Genomic DNA, 22,183 nt, shown 5'->3' with positions numbered 1-22,183 from the left:
ATATAAAAATACAGGAATAATTTATGAATACAGAACCACCCTATTTATTCTAATTCCCTGATCATTATGATACAAAAATGATAAGTAAAAGGGGATCACAGCCAGGCAGCCTTTCATCCAGGTTCTGGAAAACTTAAGAACATAAAAGTATATTAACAGATGCACTGTTTCAGAGCAAGAGTCCATCTTGACCACAGTCTCCAGCACATGCCATCAGCAGCTACCCAGGGAAAAGTAAGAGCAAAGCAAACATACATGATACATCCCCAAACTGCTTTCCAACCTTTGACTATGTCCAGGTTAGGAATTTCCTGAGCTTGATGTAGTTCTTCTACTTAATAGTCCTTTACCAGCTTCTGTTGTGAGTACTTGCTCAGTCTCCCCATGACTCCATGTCAGCTTTTTGCACCTCTAACCTCCATTAGCAAGGAGCATCACAGATCCGCTTTCTAAGACTCCTTTGGATTCATGGCAGAGAAGTGGAAAGATTGATGGCTGGTGAGACTAGCAGATTGGGTGGTGGCAGTCTGGATTGAGACAGATCTAATACTTAGACTGCAAAAGTTGTTTTATTTTCCCCCCCAAGGGCACCATGTCACTACTCCTAAGATGTCAAGCATAGAGGTTTCACCTCTAGTTTCACCTCTATCACCAGTTGATGATACTGGTTGTAGCCCTAAGCATTCACGAATGTGATATATATGTACACAGATAACAATATCTGGACTGAGGAACCCATCAGTCTCTACAACTTTGCGATATGGGAGGCAAAAATTTTCTAATGCATTTTGTAACCTACACACCACCTGCCTCAGGCTGCTCACCACTGCAGCATCCTTTGTTATTGCAGTGTCTGGGCATCTGAATGGCACTGTGCCCTGGATCATGGAAGAAAAAAAAATAAGGGTAGAAACATGGTTGCATCACTCATTCTATCTCCCTGCAAAGGGAGACATGTTCCCTGCAGCAAATATGAGCATACTTACAGTTTTAAGTATCTCAAGTAATTGCGCTTTCACGTTTCCCTCACAAGACTGTTCAACACTTCAAAGTAGCTCAAGTTTTTCCTGGCATTCTGTCTAAATATTCCCTTCTTAATCTCATCTCATTACCTCCTAAGTAATTGTATTCGGTCCTTGGGGTCTATTCACTTTGCACATTTACAGGCTGCTACCCGGTCCCCCTGAGTGTAAGCCTCACTCTGAGGCAAATGACACATTTTTACATTTGAGATCTTTCTTTCAAACTATTCACAATTATTCTTGCAATATCTCATGCTAAGGTAGTCTCTACAGATAAATCAGAAGGTAAATTTCTGACTTCAGAGGCTTGCAACACACCCTACCTTCACCCCCACCTCTTTGCGCTCTTGTCAACCCACATGTATTCATGTGAATACTCCTTTGAATTCAAGTAATCTTTAAATGCCTTTAGTTTGCAGAGTTGGGATCAGTACACAAAGTAGAAAAAAAAAAAAAAAAAGGAAATGGAAAATAAATTGCAGTGGGGGAAAAAAAATTCCAAAACTCAAAAGGCCTACAGTTTGCTGTTAAAATAGATTTTCCAGCACCTTCATAATCTGTGGCTGGTTTCCATTTTTAAGACACAGTAAGTTAATTATTTTTCCTTTTTTGAAATTCCACTTTATAGAACAAGACCTAATAATTCTTGATCATTTATTGCCTTTTTTTTTCATCCAATTCTGAAAATAGTTTCTCTTCTCCCTTTTCTCTCACCTAATATTGTATGTGACATGCTTATATGATTGTAAGTGATTTATCTTTCTAGTCTTATTTTCACCTTCCCTGAATGGCTTCCAGTTCACCATGAATTATTTGATAATATGGCAAAATGCAATCTAAGCTTGCCATATCCCTGGCTTTCTAGCAAACTGTTTGCTGGACATATCAGGCATACTAGAGAGAAGGGGATATTGTAGGGTTATGGTGTTCATTCAGTTCCCTACAGGCTTGATAGGGTGAGTTGGTTTAGCAGGATTGAAGTTAGTGATCTTGTTTCCACCTGTATCCAGAAAGTGCTGGATTGTGCTCTTTATTCGGTTGTATGTCTGATGGCTGGACTGCATGGCTGATAATCCTGGACAAGATCTGCTTTCCAGGCACTGCTTAAACCCTGTCATTCCAGATCCAGTGCAGACCAAACCCAGACTCTTGGACCTCACCACAACTAGCCAATGAGTTAGTGAGTTCTTACCCTGTTGGGCTACGTTGTTACTTGTCTAGAGATGACTGTTACAAAACTACATATTTTTATGGCTTTGCATTGTAGGAATGGTTGAGATGGATCAAAATATTTGGAAGACGGGAGGTGTTTTGATATGTAGGATAGCATATATGACACATTTTGCTATTTATATCTAATTCTACACTTTAAAGTGATTGAGTATATGGAATTTTTCTATAGATATGATTTAATAGCCCTGCTTTCCTAGCTTTGTGAGGCAGAAAAAATAAGAGCAAAAGAAAACAATAGATAGAAATGTCCCTAAAGGGCAAAACTTCTTATCACATAATCATAGAGTGGTTTGGGTTGGAAGGAACCTTAAAGATGACCCAGTTACCACCCCATTGCCACAGGCAGGGACACCTTCTACTAGACCAGGTTGCTTGAAGCCCCATCCAACCTGGCCTTGAACACTGCCAGGGAACAGGCAGACACAGGTTTTCTGGGCAACCTGTGAGAGGGCCTCACCACTCTCATAGTAAAGAATTTCTTCCTAATATCTAACCTAAATTCACCTTCTTCCAGTCTAAAGCCATTCCCCCTTGTCCTGTTGCTACACAGCTTCTTTAAAAACCCCTTACTAGCTGTCTTTATGTACTGGAAGGCTGCTTTATATATTTCCCTGTAACCTTCTCTTCTCTGAGCTGAACAACTCCAGCTCTCTCAGCCTGTCTTCATAGGAGAGGTTCTTCAGCCCTCTGATCATCTTCATGGCCTCCTCTGGACTTGCTTGAGCAGGTCCGTGTCCCTCTTGTGCTGAGGGCCCCAGAACTGAATGCAGCACACCAGGTGGGGTCTCACAAGAGCGAAGTAGAGGAGGAGGATCACCTCCTTTGGCCTGCTGGTCACAATTCTTTTGATGCAGCCCAGGATACGGTTGGCTTTCTGGGCTGCAAGCATACATTATCAGGTCATGTTAAGATTCTTGTCAACCAGCACCCCCAAGTCCTTCTCCTCAGGGCTGCTCTCAATCCAGTCTCTGCCCAGACTCTATTTGTGCTTGGGATTGCCCCAACCCATGTGCAGGACTTTGCACTTGGCGTCGTTGATCTTTATAAGGTTTGCACTAGCCTACCTGCCGAGCCTGTCAAGGTCCCTCTGGATGGTATCCCTTCTCTCCAGCATGTACATCACACCACACAACTTTTGTCATCAGCAAACTTGCTCAGGGTGCATTTAATCCCACTGTCCATGTTGCCAATTGTCCTGGGTTCAGCAGTAGCAGTCATTTTTCTCCTCCTTGGTAGCTGGTGCAGTGCAGTGTTTTGACTTTCGCCTCAGGAACAGAGCTGATAACAAGGATGTTTTGGTTTGGCCAAGGACTTTGTGAGCCTCATGCTCTGCCAGGGAGGAGGGGAAGCCAGGAGGAAGCAGAGACAGGACACCTGACCCAAACTGACCAAAGAGGTATTCCATATCACAGCACGTCATGCCCAGGATGTAACTGGGAGTTAGCCGGAAGGCCTCGTGCACTGCGGGGTTGGAGGAGGTATGGGTCGGTGCTTGGTCGGGCTGGGGGGGCGAGTTATCGGTTGGCTGGTGGTGAGGTGTTGTGTTCTCTTCCCTTGTTATTTCCTTTATCATTGTTATTATTGGTGGTAGCAGTAGTGATTTGTGTTATACCTTAGTTACTAAACTGTTCTTATCTCAACCCGGGGGAGTCGCATTCTTTTGATTCTCCTCTCCGTCCCTCCGGGAGTAGAGGGAGGGAAAGAAGGGGGGGAGTGAGTGAACGAGCCCTCTGCCTGGTTTTAAACCATGACACCAATAGAGATGTTAAACAGCACCAGTCCCAAAACTGAACCCTGAGGAACATCACTCAGAACTGGACTGTACTTGGACATAAAGCTGTTGACTGCAACTCTTTGAGTGTGACCATTAAGGTAATTCCTTTCCCAATGAGTGGTCTATCTGTCAAATCCATCCATCAAATCAGTTCTCTCCAGTTTAGAGAAAAAGATGTCTTGCAGGACAGTGTCAAATACTGTGGCTGTTCGGGCAATTTCTCTGTGTTCCTCCCAGGCTACAAGCCCTTGCTTCCACCCTCTGTCACCTTCCCTTTTTTGTTTTGAGATTGTCCAGGAGCTCCTTCATTCACGCAAACCATGTGGTATTTCTGCCTGACTTCCTCTTTGTTGGGATGAATTGTTCCTGAGCTTGAAGGAGGGGATCCTTGAATATTAACTAGCTTTCTTGGCTCCCTCTTCCCGCCAGGTCTTTATCCCATGGCACTTTACCAAGCAGAACCCGAAAGAGGCCAAAGTCTGCTCTTCTGAAGTAGTGAGCTTTCTCTGTGCCTTCCTCGTTGCCCTGAGGATCTTTAATTCCCCCATTTCATGGTCACTCCAGCCAAGGCTGCCCTGAAGCTTCACCATCACCACCAGCCTCTCCCTGTTGGTGAGAACAAGGTCCAACATAACCCCTCACCTTGTTGGTTCTACTATCACTTGGAGGAGGAAATTATCATCAATGCATTCCAGTAACCTCCCGGATTGCTTATGCCCTGCTGTTTTGATTCTTATGGTAATTATTTGTTACATTCAAGTTGAATGCTGCATGCAGCTTTCTCTTTTATGCTTTGTATGTGGATGATCATAGAATCATAGAATCATTAGGGTTGGAAAGAACCTTAAGATCATCTAGTTCCAACCCCCCTGCCGTGGGCAGGGACACCTTACGCTAAATCATATCACCCAAGGCCTCGTCCAACCTGGCCTTGAACACTGCCAGGGTTGGAGCATTCACAACCTCCCTGGGCAACCCATTCCAGTGCCTCACCACCCTAACAGGAAAGAATTTACTTCTTATATCCAACCTAAACTTCCCTTGTTTAAGTTTGAACCCGTTACCCCTTGTCCTGTCACTACAGTCTCTAATGAAGAGTTCCTCTCCAGCATCCCTATAGGCCCCTTCAGATACTGGAAGGCTGCTATGAGGTCTCCACGCAGCCTTCTCTTCTCCAGGCTGAACAGCTCCAACTTCCTCAGCCTGTCTTCATACAGGAGGTGCTCCAGTCCCCTGATCATCCTCGTGGCCCTTCTCTGGACTTGTTCCAACAGTTCCATGTCCTTTTTATGTTGAGGATGCCAGAACTGCACACAATACTCCAGGTGAGGTCTCATGAGAGCAGAGTAGAGAGGCAGGATCACCTCCTTCGACCTGCTGGTCACGCTCCTTTTGATGCAGCCCAGGATACGGTTGTCTTTCTGGGCTGCAAGCGCACACTGAAGCCGACTCATGTTCATTTTCTCATCAACCAACACCCCCAAGTCCTTCTCTGCAGGGCTGCTCTGGATCTCTTCTCTGCCCAACCTGTAGCTGTGCCTGGGATTGCTCCGACTCACGTGTAGGGCCTTGCACTTGGCATGGTTAAACCTCATGAGGCTGGCATCATCCCACCTCACAAGTGTGTCAAGGTCCCTCTGGATGGCTTTCCTTCCCTTCAGTGTATCAACCGAACCACATAACAGTGTCGCTGGCAAACTTGCTGAGGGCACACTTAATCCCACTGTCCATGTTGCTGACAAAGATGTTGATCAGGATCAGTTCCATGATCACCCATTCAAGCAATGCTAAGGGGAAACATCAGTTAAATAGTCTACATAAGCCAGCAAAATCCAGCTAAAATATGTGTAATGACACAAGCTTTCATGGGGAAAACATTCAACAAAATAAACATGAAAGCAAAAGTGAAATGCACTTTAGTTTTCTAGGTGCTGTGGGCTTATAATTGCTTTACATTGCCATAACAATCACAAGGTGAAACTCTTGCAAGCCTGTGCTTGCTTGCTAGGTTGGAAGGGATGTCACAGGTAAATCTGACTTGACTGTTTTTCCCGTTCTCTGGGTTGGGGATGTGCTGGCTGTCAGTGACAGGATGAGATACTTCCACTTTCAGAAGGAATCATGGTTCCTATTTTCAGCTCTATCTGCAGTGCAGTTTGGTTGTTGCATGCTGCAGGATCGGTAGCAGGGGCTGCCTGGGGCAGCAGGAGCGGAGCATCAGCTGCAATCAACCCAAGCCCATTGCGTGACGAACCTGCTCAGCTCTGAGCTCATATGGGAGGAGGTGGTGTGACAAGAGCTCCCATGAGGACCTGGGGCTTCTTCTGGAGGTAATGGAAGCAGAAATGCTGCTGGCACAGGGGTAAGATGCTCCCTCAAACCCAGTGGGGTTGCACTATTTTACATCAGTTGAGGATTTAATCTTGTGCTTGAAGCACATCCTTAAGCTGAATGAGAACAGCAATGCTAAATGCCTTCCTGTTTAAATTATGAACCTAGTGGCTGAAAGAGTATAAACTATTTATGATATGGGGAAAGCAAATGCAGTTGCTAAAATGAAGCATAGTTGAAATAAGGATACAGAGGGAATATGAGGCCTCCCCTCTTTTCATTGTCTGAGCCCACTCTTTCTTGCCATGATATCTTGATGGGGGAACTTCCCACTCATTTATATCAGTGCACATGCAATCAAAATTAAACCTTTATCTGCAACTGTTTATACCCTCGTTGTGGTTCTGAACCCAGAACACCCCTTTAAAACAGAAATACTAAATAAAGGGATTTGGAAATTCCTCTCCATAACTTCTTGCCTAACCTAGACCATTACATGGTCTTTTGAACACCAGTAGCCATCTCAGTTCCTGGCAACCCCCAAGCCACATCCATGGTTTCACATCAGGCCCCTCCAATAGGTAAGCAGAAGCAGGTATTCTGCCTCCTGGAATAGCTCTGCACCCACTGTTGTGGCCTCCCAGTATCAGGCCTGTGAGAGATGCTGTAGTAAATGGTATGTATGCTTCTTGGTATGTGCCTTTGAGAAACCAACCTTTCCCAGATTACTTTAAAATGGTCTACAAAAATGATCTTCGGACAGCGGTAGTGAGGCAGCTGCCTTCAGAGCAGGGTGTGGGTTAGGTTGCGCCAGATCACCTCCATTACCACAAGTAAAGGATATTCTGTTTTCTGGTACTTTCCAGCTACTACTACACCATAGAAGTCAGTAATTTTACAGTTTATCAATATTGTTTCATATTTCCATGCCTTAGAAGATTTTATAAAGCTCTGCCTAACTGTCTTGGCTCCCACTGAAAGCAGAAAGCATTGGATTGATGCACTCTGTAAACACATCAGACCATGGTTGCCAGACTGCTTTGGGAAGCCCTCATTCTCAGGGAGTTACGAGGCTAGTCACATCATGTGCAGCCCCTCCTTCAAAAGGCTTTATTTTAAATTCATTTTTTTATGTATTCTTTCTGTATTTTTATGTTAGCCACACATACGGCAAACTGAATATAATTCTTTTTCTAGCCCATGAAACTTGGACAGGCAACAGTTTTCTGCTCTCTATTTAATTAGAATGTTACTGATGAAAGACTATGCCAATGACTTACACAGACAGTTGAAGTGTAAGGAATTTTTACAAGTTTTCCAAGATTTCTGATCAGAATTCCCTAGCAAAGAATTCCCTTTTGAAGCTCCTGTGAGGAATAAACCAGCTCATGCAAGTGTCATGGCTGAAACACTTTTCTAATAGGCATTCATATTTCTGTATGTCAGTGGGTGTAGTTCTGGATCTCACTGGCACAACATAACTTTGGAAAAGGCTATGACAAGCCAAGAGGTTTATGTGGGGATGCCCACACAGCCTTCCCTCTTGAAAACCATGCAGGCAGCAGAGTGACAGCACAGGGTACTGCAAAGGGGAACCCACGCCCTGGGTCTGTGCCTGTGAGCCCATTCCCACTAGTCTGTGCATTGGCAGACTGCATTGAGTGACCTTGTAATCCAAACAGTGGGTGGGGTGTACTTGTGAAAGTGTGTGTAAAAGTGTGTATGTGCAACCAAAACTTCCCTGGATTAACTGTACAATGGTGATTAGAAATTTGCAGGTGTTTGCTGATGTTTTGCAAGTGTTTAGTATTTCAGTTTATCTGTTTTACTGCTGATATTGATCCTGAAGGTATAATTAATTTGTTGCCAGTTAATTATGTATAATTTATAAATCAATGAAGCACTTTGGTTCTAATTTGGTATAAAACAGATGAGCTGAGCAGTTTTTTCCTGTGGCAGGTGCACACTCTGAGATTTTTAGCAGAAAGTACCTTGGGATCAGTTTTCTAATTAAAGTTATCATTTAGATAAGACACTACTAATGTACTATCCAAGAACTCATCATTAATGTAGAGCAAAGCATGCTTTATATCCCTTTTCACTACCTTAATAAACACTACTGTTTGGGCAATGAAGCAAAATGGATGCACATTTTCCCTGAGGTTTGTTTTTTTTTAATGAGTTACTGCATTAGAAACATTATTATAGCTGTTGCCATTGCGCTGCAGCTACAGTTCCTGCTACTCAGATAAGCCACTGACTGCCAATTTAAGGCAGTGCAGATACAGACCAACACAGCTGGTTTATTGTGATCCAGATGCCCTGTCCCTGCTAGCAGAGCTCAGGCTTTCCCCGCTCCACTACCAGGAGCTCATTGTACAAGTAAATAAGTGGCAAATGGGAAAAATATAGCCAGGTGCCGCATTAACAAAAAATTGTGCCATTTTTGGTCTCTTGCAGACTTAGAAATGGATCATTTGTGACGTATCATGTAGTCCTCATTTTCCTCATCCATCTCCACTGCATAATAATTTGATTACCTGCTCTATTTAAAACATACTTTTTCAAGCAGACCAGAGTGTGCTAAAATAATTTCCTTTGATTCTCAAATAGCTAGTTTTAATTCAATAAGAAGTAAGATGCGTATAGGTAGCATGTCACATAATTTGCCTCTTTTAACCTAATTTTTAAAGTGTAAGAAAAAACTATTTCCCTGACCCATTTGGTCTACAATATAATTAGCAGTCAGCTGAAAGATAATAGATGGGCACCTTTAAAAACCTAAGCAGATTTTAAACTTCTACCTTCATTTGTTGTTATTGCTGGTTTTATATTTTACCTTCTCATGAGCACAGATGTTAGCAAATTGTCCTAATGAGAGCATCTAGGTCTCTCAGGAGGCACGTAGGACAGAAGATCTCTAGTCACAAATATGCAGTCATGGGGTCAAAACTATTGCTGCAAAGGAGAAAATACTTGAAGTCCTTGTGGCTGTTTCCTGAAAAACACTAGCTCAGCGATCAGTGATGGTGGGGAAAAAATGTTAAGTAGTGTGTTAGGAATGATTAAGAAATAAACTGTTGAATTACAAAAAAAGAAGTTATTATGCCATCTTGTTGATTTATGATGCCATCTCACCCTGCTCACACCCCAGAAGGATATAGGACAACTGGAAAAGATAATGGAAAATTCCATAAGCATGATAATATATATGGAGTTGCTATCAGGCAATGAAAAACTGAGTAAAAGTTCTTCTCTGCTTAGAAAGTGAAAAAGCAAGAGGAGTACAAAAGAGAAATATAAAATCGTAAGTGATATGGAGAATATGAAAGTAAAGGAAAATATTCCATTTTCTCACATGGGCTTTAGGGATGCTCAGTGAGATTTGAAGATAAAGATTTCAAATTAAATAAGAGTATTTTCACACAGCTCAGAATACAATGCAGAATTTGTTGCTGTCAGATGGTGCCAAGGAAAAATATACACATAAATTCAAGAGGGATTCTGCAGATTAATCAGAAATGAATCTGTTGATGGTTATTAACTGTAATAGCACGAATGCATCCTTAATGCAGGAAGGCCCCCAACCACTGTTGTCCAGAAGCTGGGAAGGATCACCACATGCTCACCCTGTGTGTTTTACTCTTGGCTTTTTGACCACTGGGAAAGACTAAAGAGACAGAAAGATGTGTGTAGCTTTAAGAAAAGATTGCACTGAACCATATTCCTACATTTATTGTACCTCCTTGGCAGAAAAGTGAGAGCTGAAAGGATGGAAAATTCCTTTCAAGACGCAGGTGTTTGAAGGGATTCTTTGGGCCAAGTTTGACCTCAGGGATTCTTTCACTCTTATCATCATCCAGATGTCAGAGGGATGAGGGTTTCTCCCCCCTCACTTCTAGTGCTGCAGATCACCCCCTAAGTCAATATTATCTCTGAAATTTCAGAGCCATTGGTGACTTAAAAGCACAAAACCATTGACAACTAAGTGTGACTTAGTGATTTACCTCCTGCCTGTCACACTTAGAGAAGAGCCAGAGACACTCAGGTATCTGTTGCAGTAAGTCTGCCACTGACAGAAGAGAAATCTGTAAATAACTGCTTTTCTCAATCAAAATCTTGGGCTTGTTTCTTCTGTCAGTTGCCACCAAAAGCAGCTAATCTCCACCTGGCAATCACCATGTGCGCCAGCTTCACTTTGCGCATGGCTTTATTGCGTATCCCACATGAAACTGATAGCAGTCTCCTTTTTGGAGACAAAACATTTACGATTATCTCATTTGTCCTAGCAATAAAAATAATGATGCATATTCAACCTGTCATACAAAATGGTCTAAAAATGCTTTACAGATACTAAAAAAAAAAAAAAAATAATCCAGGAAGGCTGCATGAAAAGACAAAAGAAAACAAATAGGTCTTCCTTGGTTTTTCTGCTGGAATTTCAAAGCATACCATATTTCTTTCCAAACCACATTTTATTCTTCTCAAAGTATTTGGAAGACACAGAATGACATGCTTCTTCTGGATGTGATACTGCTTTTATAGGGATTTACTTGATATAATTTTTTTCTTTTGCCTGATCTTTTAAGGTTTAGAAATTCACCCTGCTCACCCTAGACCAAACTCTAATTCAAACCTAATATGGTAAAAAAAGTTTAAAAAGCCTGGAATACTCACTCACATTTTTAGAATGTTTATAAGCATTTTTTTTCCCGATATTGTACTTTTTAAAAGTTTTGGTGCACAGATGGTAGCAATATACAGACTGCCCTTGTGAAATCAACCGCATAAATTCATTTATCAGTACACTAGCTAATTTCAGGTGAAGAAATACGGAATGTGGATATGGAAAAATGTGTTTATTTCATACATAACTTTTGACTGCTGTAATATCTTTTTTATCCCCTTGAGGAACTCACAGGACTATTAAGGCAGCCTGTGTTTCAAACAATTGCCATCTTACTCTGTCTTTTATATTTGCTTATGTCTCAACTATTCCTTTATACGCATCCTATAGCAAGGACTGCTGGGGAGATGCAGTGTCTCAGACATCTGCTGTTAGTGTCATGGAGCAGGACTAAATATGTACCTGTCTCTGTTCTACATCACCACTCCCTCCCCCTGATATAGAATAGGCAACACATGGAAAGTGGATCTGCCAAACACTGTGAGCAGGTCAATGGAAATAAGTGGACAGAAGGGTCCCCAGGCTCTGCTCACCTGCACAGGCTAAGACTCAGTGCCCTTTTCCGGAACTGGAGAGCGTTTTCTTGCTTTTTCAAATTTTTTTCTTCTCTCTTATAATTTGCAGGTACATTTCATGTTCCCCTTTACCTTCACTGCATTCATCTCCTATTCTTACAGCTGTTTTTCTATAATTCAAAAGAAAAGTTAAATTTCATTTCACTGTTTTGAAAAAACAAAACAGCACACCAAACTGAAAAAAGTAAAAAAAAAACCCTACCCAGATTATTTACAAATACTGAAATACAATGTGTTTATTCTAATCCAAAACTTTCTCCTTTTCTCATTCAGAACTGGTTGTTGAATTTGCTCAAACTTTCAAATATGTTTGGTCTTCCCCAAAAGCCAGTAATTGCTGTAGTTACTGTGGAAAACACTCCACTAATCTCACCGTTCATACTGATTATGCATGACTTGACAGGTGGCTTTTTTAAGCGGAAATACACTTCACTTTCCTAAAGTACTGGTAGAAATTGAATAGTTTAAAAATCTAATCTCTTCTCATTTTAGCCTGGTAAATCTCCCAGTGTCTTCAGAGGGCTCTGAACTAAAGCCTTGCACATTTTTCTGCTTTTGCTTTGATTTGTCTTTCCACTGAAAAGGGTATCAAAGGTCAAATGGATCCCAACACTATAGAGATTACATGTCTCCTACGTACCATGTATTTTCAGTATGTTTAATGAAGTATTTCTTAGATAAGTGAATTTTCTTGATTTTCAGTCTACTTACTACACAGAAAAAATAGTCAAGAATTGTTGAGACATGACTTGTATCTTTCAATTAACATTAACCGTTTACAACTGCAAAAATTTAATTCTATGCCCTCCATTGCATACAGTAACAATCAGATATGTTGATCCAGAACTAATCTAGAATACAGATAAAAAATTTATACTGTAAATGTTGTGAATGGACAGCTGAGGAGGGGGCAGGGTAGTTCAGACAAAACAAATTTCTCATAAAATATACCTATAGGGGCAGGAGGAATTTATACAGTTGATTGAAAAACTGAGTTGCAAGTCCATAAATGTTTTCAGCTTTGTTAGGAAGCCAAAACCTTTTTATGCAAAAACGTCCATGCAGTGTGGGAACTGCAGATCAAGCACCTCATCTCTTTAGCATCTTGTACAGTCTGGTTTCACCATCCTCCCATGATTTGAAATAATTTTGTTTGCTTCTTCCCTGTAAGCAAAAAATTATGAATGTTTTCCATTTCTAATTTTAGGTAATCAGATAACAGGCAAAGAATCAATATTTTGCCTGTGAAATTGTTTTACACTTAAGATCACAGTATTATTCATTTTATTAGTTAAATGTGAGGGTTCTGTTAAACATAATTGAAAACCTATTCAAGATAAAAAGATTTCTTTCAACTGCCTTTTTCTTTTTCATCAGTTTCAGCATATACCAGTTCTATACCACAGTCATACCATTGCTTCTATCTATTAATTTGGCTTTTCACAGTGTTTTATCATTCTAGCAATGTGTGATACCTTGTTCACTTCTTTGCCCACATCAGAGAGAAGTTACAAGAAAACCCCAAAGTCTGAAAATACAGAAAAATCAAAATCATGTGAGAATTTCTCCGTTTATAGATTAATTGGTCATAATCTGGAATTTCATGATAAAGAAACTTCTAAGAAAATACTAATCAAAGGATTATAAATAAGATGTGTATTTTTAGCAGTGAAAGTAACCAAATATTGGAAGAACTTACTCTCAAAGGGGGTTCTGTCTTTCTTGGAAGTCTGTATATGTAACAGAAGTGTGAGCCTCATGCAGGTGTGGGTCTGTGGTGTGTTATGGGAGTGTATGACTAGGTGAAGACTGAGTAAGGAGAACTATGAAGAAGAGGAGGAGTGTCATGGGCCCTGGGATGGTCTTGCATATTCTCAATTTCCTCATAAGGTGTAATACCAATGTGCATTCATTATCAGTGATGCTCCCTCCCAAAAAATACAGAAAATATTCTGTGGGTGGAAAAAACATGAGGAGAAAGAAGTGCTCAACCCAGAGTGTCATGAGCACCAGAAAGTTTGGGAACAGTCCAGATTTCAAAGAGATACTTAACTGCATTCTTCAAATATCTCAGTGAAACCCAGTTACACATCACACAGAAATGGTATACTCATTGTGCTGGGATAATTTCTAACTGGAATTTGGCCAGACCTTTTTAAGCAGAAAGTCAGGCAGGGGAACAGTGCTGTCATTAAATGTCCTTGTCATTTTATCTTCATTCCTTTGATTCATTGCAGATGTTGCTTTGGAAAGTGTTTTAGTGCCTTTCTCGCTTCAATTACCATCAGTTCACACTCAGTTCATAATGGCAGAATAATTGAGCAGGGGACTAGTTCACCATCCTTGTGGATCTTTTTGACATCGACTTGTGGCTTCTCTATTTCTTTATCTTGTACCATATTTTTCCTTAGAAAATCAAATATGAAAGTGTTTGAAGGTTTGAAAAAAGGCCAAAGATTGATTACTTTGGTAACTTCATTTCAAAATTAGATGAACTTATTATGGATTATGTTGACAAGTCTTAAGCAAAAAAGATTGTAGTAACTGAGATATATGATTCAATATGAAGTCAACACAGTATAATTAATTTTTTTCTGGCAAAGTCAAATTAATAAAGCATAATAACAATTTTTTTTTAAAGTAAATGGCATTGCACAAACTCTAGGTGCATGAATTTATAGTATTTACACTGAATAGTAAAGTCAAACAACTATTTATTGTATGTTTATTTCCTCAACCATAATTTATTGAGGAATTTATTATTAATACAGTAACATAATCATTACAGAGATTTTGTTTTTGTAAGTCTTGTAATTTTTATTCAAGAATATTTGCAGACATGGGGTTGGTATCCAGCTAGCATAGTTCTACTGTGTATGTAATTCACTGACCATGATAAAATGGTCATTAGATTAGCTATGCCAATAAAGTGAGTTGTTCATAGTCATTGAAAACTAAGTAGGAGAAAAGGAGTTATTGACATTTTCAGCAGCATTGTAATTGCTGTTCTATAATAATATTTCTAAATAGCAACTGAAAAGTTTGTTTCTATGGAGAATTTGAAACTGTAATTGCACAGTGTGGTAATCTGGCAGTTTTTCTGGAAACAATCAAGAAAGAAAAAGTTATACAAGACTTTCAGAGCTATGATGTCAAAACGTGAACTGATTTCTGAATCTGGCAAACATTTATTTGCCAGCTTCAGGAAATATCAAGGAGTTTGTGTGTTTAGTTTTAAAGGAGGTAGAGCATTGGGTTTGTTATGTCCATATGTTTGCAAACACAAACAGTATTCATTCTAAAAGTAAGCAAGAAAAATCTCCAAAGCATTCCAGATCAACCATCAATGAATAGAGATATTCCACACAGTTTAAGCTTTTGAAGATAGTTCAGATAACCTTTTCCTACACAGATTTATAAATGGGTACCTCGATATCCTTTTCACAGTATCATGCATCCTCTTCAGAGCAAAATAACATGGTATGGTCTATTACGTGTTTGATTCTTACAACAGCAAGAAATTAACTCATCATTTTTCCTGCTCCTCTTTTCACTACCCTCTGGCAAAAAACTAAGAGCTTTTAGAAAAGATGAATTTTATTTTGCTTACTTCAGTTGTGTAATTTTCTTAGCACTGAGCAGACTGTTCTGACAACATTTGCATTGGCAGTGGACAGAGAGAGAGCTTTTCAGACCAAGCAATAGTCTGAATATGGTCTATTTATGGTGGTCTCTTTGGGTTCAGTTTCACAGACAAAACAACCAGCCTTGCCTGAACCATTTCATCCTTGCCCACCTTTCACTGGTGGAACACATAGGCTCTGTCTTGTGTCAAGAGGCTCTTCCTTTTGAACCTCTGCCTGGTCCACAGGTTCAGTGGCGGTATCAGGCTGTTGCTCACATACCTCTAAGTGTTTTCCCAACCTTACACTCCCATCCTTGTCCTTACCCAACCCCAAGGAAAAAGAAGCCTGCTTGGCTTCTGTCACCAGGCTGCGCCACAGTGGCTCCGGCATTCCCACTGTAGTGCAGAACAGAGGGGCCTTTTGTTTGCCCCATTAAGGTGACACTAGGCAAGTTCAGCAGTATTGCAGCGTTGAAAGGAACAGCATCCTGTCACTACTGACACACAACTGAATTCAGTCCTTGTCTTTGGCTTTATTGTATTTTTTAATGTGGGAGCCATCATCCTGCCAAATCTTGAGAAAGTGCCTTAAGGATTCAAACTCTCATTCTGCTTTCTCTGTAACATTTCCATTTCTCTCACTGCACCACTTCTTGACCAGACATTTGCCCCCTAATCTTTCAAATCCAGTGCCAGGAGCTTTTCCATGCTCTCTCCATCAACTCAGCCCTTGTAGGAGTTCACACTGTTCTCAGATTGGTCAGGGATTCAGTGGTAAATTAAACTTTTCTCCTGAGTTTTTCTTGATTTGCATTTAATACTGAGGAATCTGGGGAACCTCAGTCATCCCCTTTAAGTACAAGAAATAGAAATTTTCTTCCCCGGTAGGAGGCAGAATTTCAACTGAATTCACATAACCCTATTGCTTAATGTTTCCAATGGTTTTCAGATAGCTCGTATCTTGGCATCTAAAGCTGCTCTCATACCTGTGAAGACTTTTTTGCATGAAGCAAACAGAGTTCAAACTGAGTTCCCTGTCTGCAGTGTTCACTACATCATCACCAGGCTCCTCATTGTCTGGATTGCACGCTGGATGAGGCTGGCTTTCTTTTCTCTCTTTTTTTTTTTTTTTTTTTCATATTCCAGCTTCTTACTTACTCCCCAAACCTCTTCAGGGGCAGAAAGTGTCTACAAGATTTTAATGAGGAGACTAGTCTTGGATGGGGCAAACTTTTCCTAATCTGATGTTTAAAAATACAGTTCAGAATTAGCTGCAGAAGTGCTGAAAAAAATGCATCTTTATTACCTATAAAACTGTAATCTCATTCCCTTTGCACTGCAGTTAGAACACCAAGGCAAACTCATCAGAAGAAAATGCCTTTTCTTCCAGGCTTACCTGTATTTCTGTGGTAATTCTATTACTCTCAAAAATTATTTTCACAGGGAGTCTGATAAAACATTTTAACTTCATACTTAACAGAGCTTAATGTTTACCCATACACTGTAGTCCTAAACTTGAGAATCTGCTAATGCTAACTACTGTTCATATACTGTCTTATTACACTGTATGTCCTTTACACAAATAGTTTGTTACTATAGCACAGGCAAGCTGTTTTTTTTTCCCTTCAGCTATATGATGTATTAAATTATTCTGAACATATAGAAATTTTTTTTTTTTTTTTTAATTCTTAACCTCAGAGAGAATTTTTAATGCCTTTGCTTGTGTTTTGAACCATGGAAAAAAATTATATATAGTGAAACAAACACTGCTGCATCCTTTACCAAAAGGTAAAGATACAAAGGGGCTGTGTGTTGTAAGTGTAAAGGAGAGCTGGGAAGGAACCAACACCATAGAAATATTCATATTCTCCATGAAGTGATGCTGCCTGTGCCACTGAGATTGCCATGCAAAACGCAGTGATTCAGTTACTGGGTGCAGTCCTTCACACTCCTTTGGAAAACCATCACTTTACTAATGTGACTCTTCTCAGGGAAACTCATTGTACAAATCACCTATTGCTCCTATGCAGAAGTACTTGAGTGATTATGCCCACAATTTTTACTGAGTGATTCATGAAAAATTCCCAGGTCAAATATGGGTTTTAAACATTTTGCTGCTCTTTAAGGGTACTCAAGTTCTTCTAAAAGCTTTTTAAAGCTACCCATAGAAAGAAAAAAAAAAAAAGCAGTAGTACATACATTATGCACAGGTTTTCCAGAAAGAGTTATTCTGTAGCATATAGAGGATTTGCTGACTGAATCTCCTCACATGGCAAAAGAAAATTGTTTCCCTGTGGCTTTTTGTATTTAGTATCATCTTCACCTTGGGAGTCCAAGTTATTTTTTAATACTTCTCCAATGTTGCTTCTTCTCAAGACTGGGGGAAGGACGGGATGGAGAAGATTACATTTGATATTTATGTTATTCTTATTACTGCACATGTGATTGTGTCAAGCTGTAAATTCCTAGCTTAATTTTTTAAATCCCTCTGATGTCTGACAAGGAGCTGGAAATACATAAACTTTAAATTTTATGTATTTTTCCGTGTTACCATAGCCTGCAGTTCTGTTATAAACTGTCATCTGCAATATAATCAAAGGAAAATTGGTAGGAAACCTTATTGTAGTCCAAGGAACATTCCTTTTTACATGAATTTACCTACTTTAATAGGATTTAGACAGCCTGGCTCAATCTGGATCTTTTGGAAAAGCTAGGAGTGGCTGAGTCTGAAAAGAACTGGGTTGCTTATGGGATGTCCCCAAAACTTACCTTGATTTACAGTAGTGTATACTGTCACAAAAAAATACTTCCCCATTGAGTCAGAGCCTTTCAATCACTAAAAATGTGTCTCTATTTTCCCTAATGCGGTGTTTGTACCGTTCTTATTGCTGACTGGCACCACTGACGATTTGCAGCTTAAAAAATTGGTAATAAATTAAGGGCTGTATGGGTCTTGCCTTCTTTCTATTTGCTTTCCTGTTACTGTTTAGTTTTCAGACAGAGCTTGTTTGCATTTGTACTGACAATAGAATGAGAGAGTGTTTGACCTGGACCAAGCGGGACACGCTCTAGGAAGGTATGGTTCAAATATAGAATAAAGTTGTTGTCTTTGCCCCAGGAGCTTGCAGATTTTTTCTCACCCGGTAGCAGTGCCCTGCTCTGCAAGGCGGCCTCTGTCTCCCCCGGCTGGACAGTGTGGGACAGCAGGATCTGTCCTTCCCAGGAGCCCTAGGACTTGCGTTTCTGCCAAGTGCCCATGCCACCAAGTGGACCATGGACCAAACCAGTTTCAAAATGCTAGATTGAAAGGACACTCTAGGAAGACCTGCTTAGGCATGTCAGAGAGATGTCTTCAGGCCTGGGGCAATGCTCTGACCTGGGCTATCGTATCAGCTGTGGGTGCTAGGGCTGCCATCCACACATTCTGTATTTAATGGGGTTAGGAAGATCAGTGAGATGGGAGAAATTACAGAATTACAAAATGGGAGAGGTTGGAAGGAAGCACCTAAGATCATCTAGTCCAAATTCCCTGCTTAAGAAGGATCAGCTAGAGCAAGTTGCCCAGGTTGATGTCCAGATACTGTGGAATATCTCCAGAGACAGAGACTGCACAACCTCTTTGGGCAATCTATCCCATGGTTTTATCACCCTCACAGGAAAAAAGTGTTACAGTTTGTGCCCATTGCCTCTTGTATGGTTACTAGTCACTACTGAGAAGGGCCTGGCTCCTTCATCTTCAGGTATTTATATACATTGATTGGATGTTAGGAAAAAATTCTTCATGGAAAGGGTTGTGAAACACTGGAACAGGCTGTCCAGGGGAAGTGGTTGAGTAGTATGTGGAGCCTTTATAATATCACTCTGGTTTCTGATGAACAAATCTTTTTATCAAAAATTCACATATTAGCATGAAGCTACTAAAGCTTGAATTACAGTAAGAATATAATTAATATCACTTGATGGGACTGAAACAATCTATCTTTTTAAAGTGTTAGCATACTTTTACCCAATCCCACCAATTCATATTTATTATTCTATGCTTTTTTTTTACTCTCAATATTTTATTTTCTTCTACTTTGAATTATTAATTTCCAATGTTTTTCTTAAATAAACATCCTTTGCTTTTATGACTAGATTGAAGTCTCATTCCCATTCATTTATTTCATTGTTTCCTTATTAATTCTCCTACAACAGCTAGAATTTACTATAGTTTTCTGTAAGGTATAACGTATCTGTGAAGGAAATTTCCTTCACATTATCCCTAAAATTAGCTGCATTGTAGCTAACGACAAAATTGCATTCCCATTTAAGCCTGCTTTTCAGTCCATCCCTTAACATACAATTAAGCCCCTTGAAATATGATTTGCCGCAGAGAAGCTGTTGAAGTAGGTCTGGGTTTCTACTCTCAGTTTCTCCAGCTTTTTGCCTTGCTGTCTGGAAAGCCAGTGGAAGCTGCCAGCTGGAGTTTGGTCTCCAGAAGATTGCTTCTTGAGCAATGGCATAGACTGAAAGGAGCGACGTGAAAGAAGGCAGAGTTGCGCCACAGGCATGGTGGGTGTCAGCAAACTGAGTGTTTGCTTCCATAATCCATGCCAGCTTAATGGGGTTGGGAGCCTCCATGAACAAACAGGATGCCAGGAACAGGGAAGGACAATTCATTTACTCTTATAGCCCCAGACTGGACAGAATTCATCCCACCTATCTGTAGCTGTTTGGACAGTGTAGGAGCTACACCTCAGCTAGTCAGAGAAGAAATGAAGGCCCAGTGCCAAAACAGAGGCATCTAGAGGTAACCGTGATGCTTAAAGACAACCTCCCTGGCTTCTGGTAGCTGGACAAAGGCTCCATGTCTCTTGTAGGCCCTCGGTCGTAACTACCAGTCTCATACACATGTTCTGACCTCTGGACATTTAATGTGGAACTAGGCACACGGATCACTTCAGACTCCTTTGTAACGTCTTTTCAAGATAAACCCTAAATTAGCTTAGGAGAGCTATCCCTGAGAAATGCTAATTTCTTCACATTTTCTCTCACAGGAGTCTCAACATGTAGCTCAGGCATGTGAATTTCAGCCATGTTCACCTCAGCATAAGCTCCTAAGGCCATTTTCAGCACCAAAGAGCGTGCTTTCTTGTCACCAGTGCAGATCTCTGAGGCTTCCTCAGAGCTGGAACATACAGACCCAGGACCTGTGGGTGACTCGTCCCTTCAGTAGCCCCTTCCAGAGCAGTAGCTGGTGGGCACACAAGACCCCTGAGGACATCTGAGGTAGTAAAAGATGCTGATGATAAGGCAACTGAATCTCACTCCCCCCTACTGGTGGGGCTCCAGGCTTCTCTGGGTGTCCACTGCCTGTAAAGAGAGCTCAGGTTCATGTGTAGACACTGAGATGTAAGTGTTTTAAATTAAAGCTGAATCCCAACTCTAAAATTAGGTGAGATTAATTGCTGCATCAATGCCTTCTCAGAATCTAGGGTGAGCTGCTAGCAATAAGCTGGTTTCTCTTGCCTTGCTTTCCTGGGGATTTCTACTTTCCTTGCCATGAGCAGAGTCATAGCTCCAACAGTATTGGGAAGCCAGCAGTGATGCTTGCTTGCCCCTCACTGGTGTGCAGTGGAGCAAGCGAGAGGGGTTGCTGTGCCATATCACAGGAATTGCCATATGCCATATATATGTAATAAAGACATGAAAAAAAGTGGCAAGGCTGACTCGAGTAAAAATAAGGTTCTCTACACTTCATGACTTGTTATTCATGTCTGTTCTTTTCAGAGCCACAGGCTTTAAAAGAATTATTGGAGCAGAGGGGCCAAGATGTGAAGGTGGTGAGGCACTGGAATGGGTTGCCCAAAGAAGTGGTAAATGCTCCATCCCTGGCAGTGCTGAAGGCCAGGTTGGACAGAGCCTTGGGTGACATGATCTAGGGTGAGGCGTCCCTGCCCATGGCAGGGGGGTTGGAACTAGATGATCTTAAGGTCCTTTCCAACCCTAACTATTCTATGATTCTAGGAGTCTATGTATGTTAAAGTACTGATTCTGTAAATATTCGAAGTGGGTCTTCAATATTTGTCTTGCAAAAATTTTGCAACTCTGTCAGTGAGAACAGTGTCAGGGAGAACTGACCCACCTCAGTTCCACATTCCTTTTCCCTCACCTCTCTCATATCAATAAGCAAACGTGGTGTAGCTCTGCCAGCAACATCTGCAGAAAAAAAAAAAAAGAAAGAAAAAAATTGCAACAACTCACACTTCATGAAACGTTATAGTGGAAAAGAAAATGTGTTCCAAACCACCTTGAAGTTCTGGAGTTAATTCATCATTAAACACGAAAGACACGGGCACTGCAGACTTCTGCATTGTTTCCATCCTGGAAAGCCCTGGATTTTGCAGTCTCCCTGCATGGAAAGCCATATGATCACATATCAGTCTGTATATTTTAGTCTGTGTATTTACTCAATATTTATCACCTACTTAAAACCAAGCAAACTAAAAAGAAAAAAGCGCAGGGCACTAATTTTACAGCAAATTATTAACCAGGATATGCCATGCTTCCAAGCTTTCCTTTCTGCAAATGCCTCTGCACAGGCAAGTTTTACCACTCATATGGATCAAAGAACAGGATCAACACCTGAACTAGGAAAGACAATTATTCTGGCAGCACTGTAGCTGGTTTGTGCTAGTAGTTGTACATGTGAAAGGAGCAATGCTTGAATCATAAAAACTAAGACAAGGATACATAAAACAATAAAATAAAAAAAATAAAAAACCCACAACAATAAAAAATAGCACTGAGATGACCCAATCACATACCAGACCACTGGGAAACAAGAAGTGAAAGGAAGGAGTGGGGTGCTTCAGTTTTGGCCAAGTCTGCTAGGCTGCATTACTTTACTTTTCGTATGGTGTAACAGAACAGTCCTTAAAAGTCAACTTAAATATG

At 40.7% G+C, this 22,183-nt stretch overlaps 1 long non-coding RNA gene across 1 annotated transcript in view; it reads right to left on the bottom strand.

The window, feature by feature from the left end:
* Positions 1-16,991: 16,991 nt before the first annotated feature.
* LOC134161897 (uncharacterized) overlaps positions 16,992-22,183 on the bottom strand; it is a 60,946-nt gene continuing 55,754 nt past the window's right edge. The window contains exon 3 of the long non-coding RNA XR_009964125.1: positions 16,992-21,445. This is a non-coding gene — a long non-coding RNA (uncharacterized LOC134161897). The remainder of the gene's footprint in view (positions 21,446-22,183) is intronic.

This window comes from Pezoporus occidentalis, unplaced genomic scaffold (genome assembly GCF_034315485.1).
Source record: "Pezoporus occidentalis ecotype Australia unplaced genomic scaffold, CSIRO_AGI_Poc_V1 ctg18, whole genome shotgun sequence".
NCBI lineage: Eukaryota > Metazoa > Chordata > Aves > Psittaciformes > Psittacidae > Pezoporus > Pezoporus occidentalis.
This window is presented reverse-complemented; position numbering and strand designations above follow the sequence as displayed.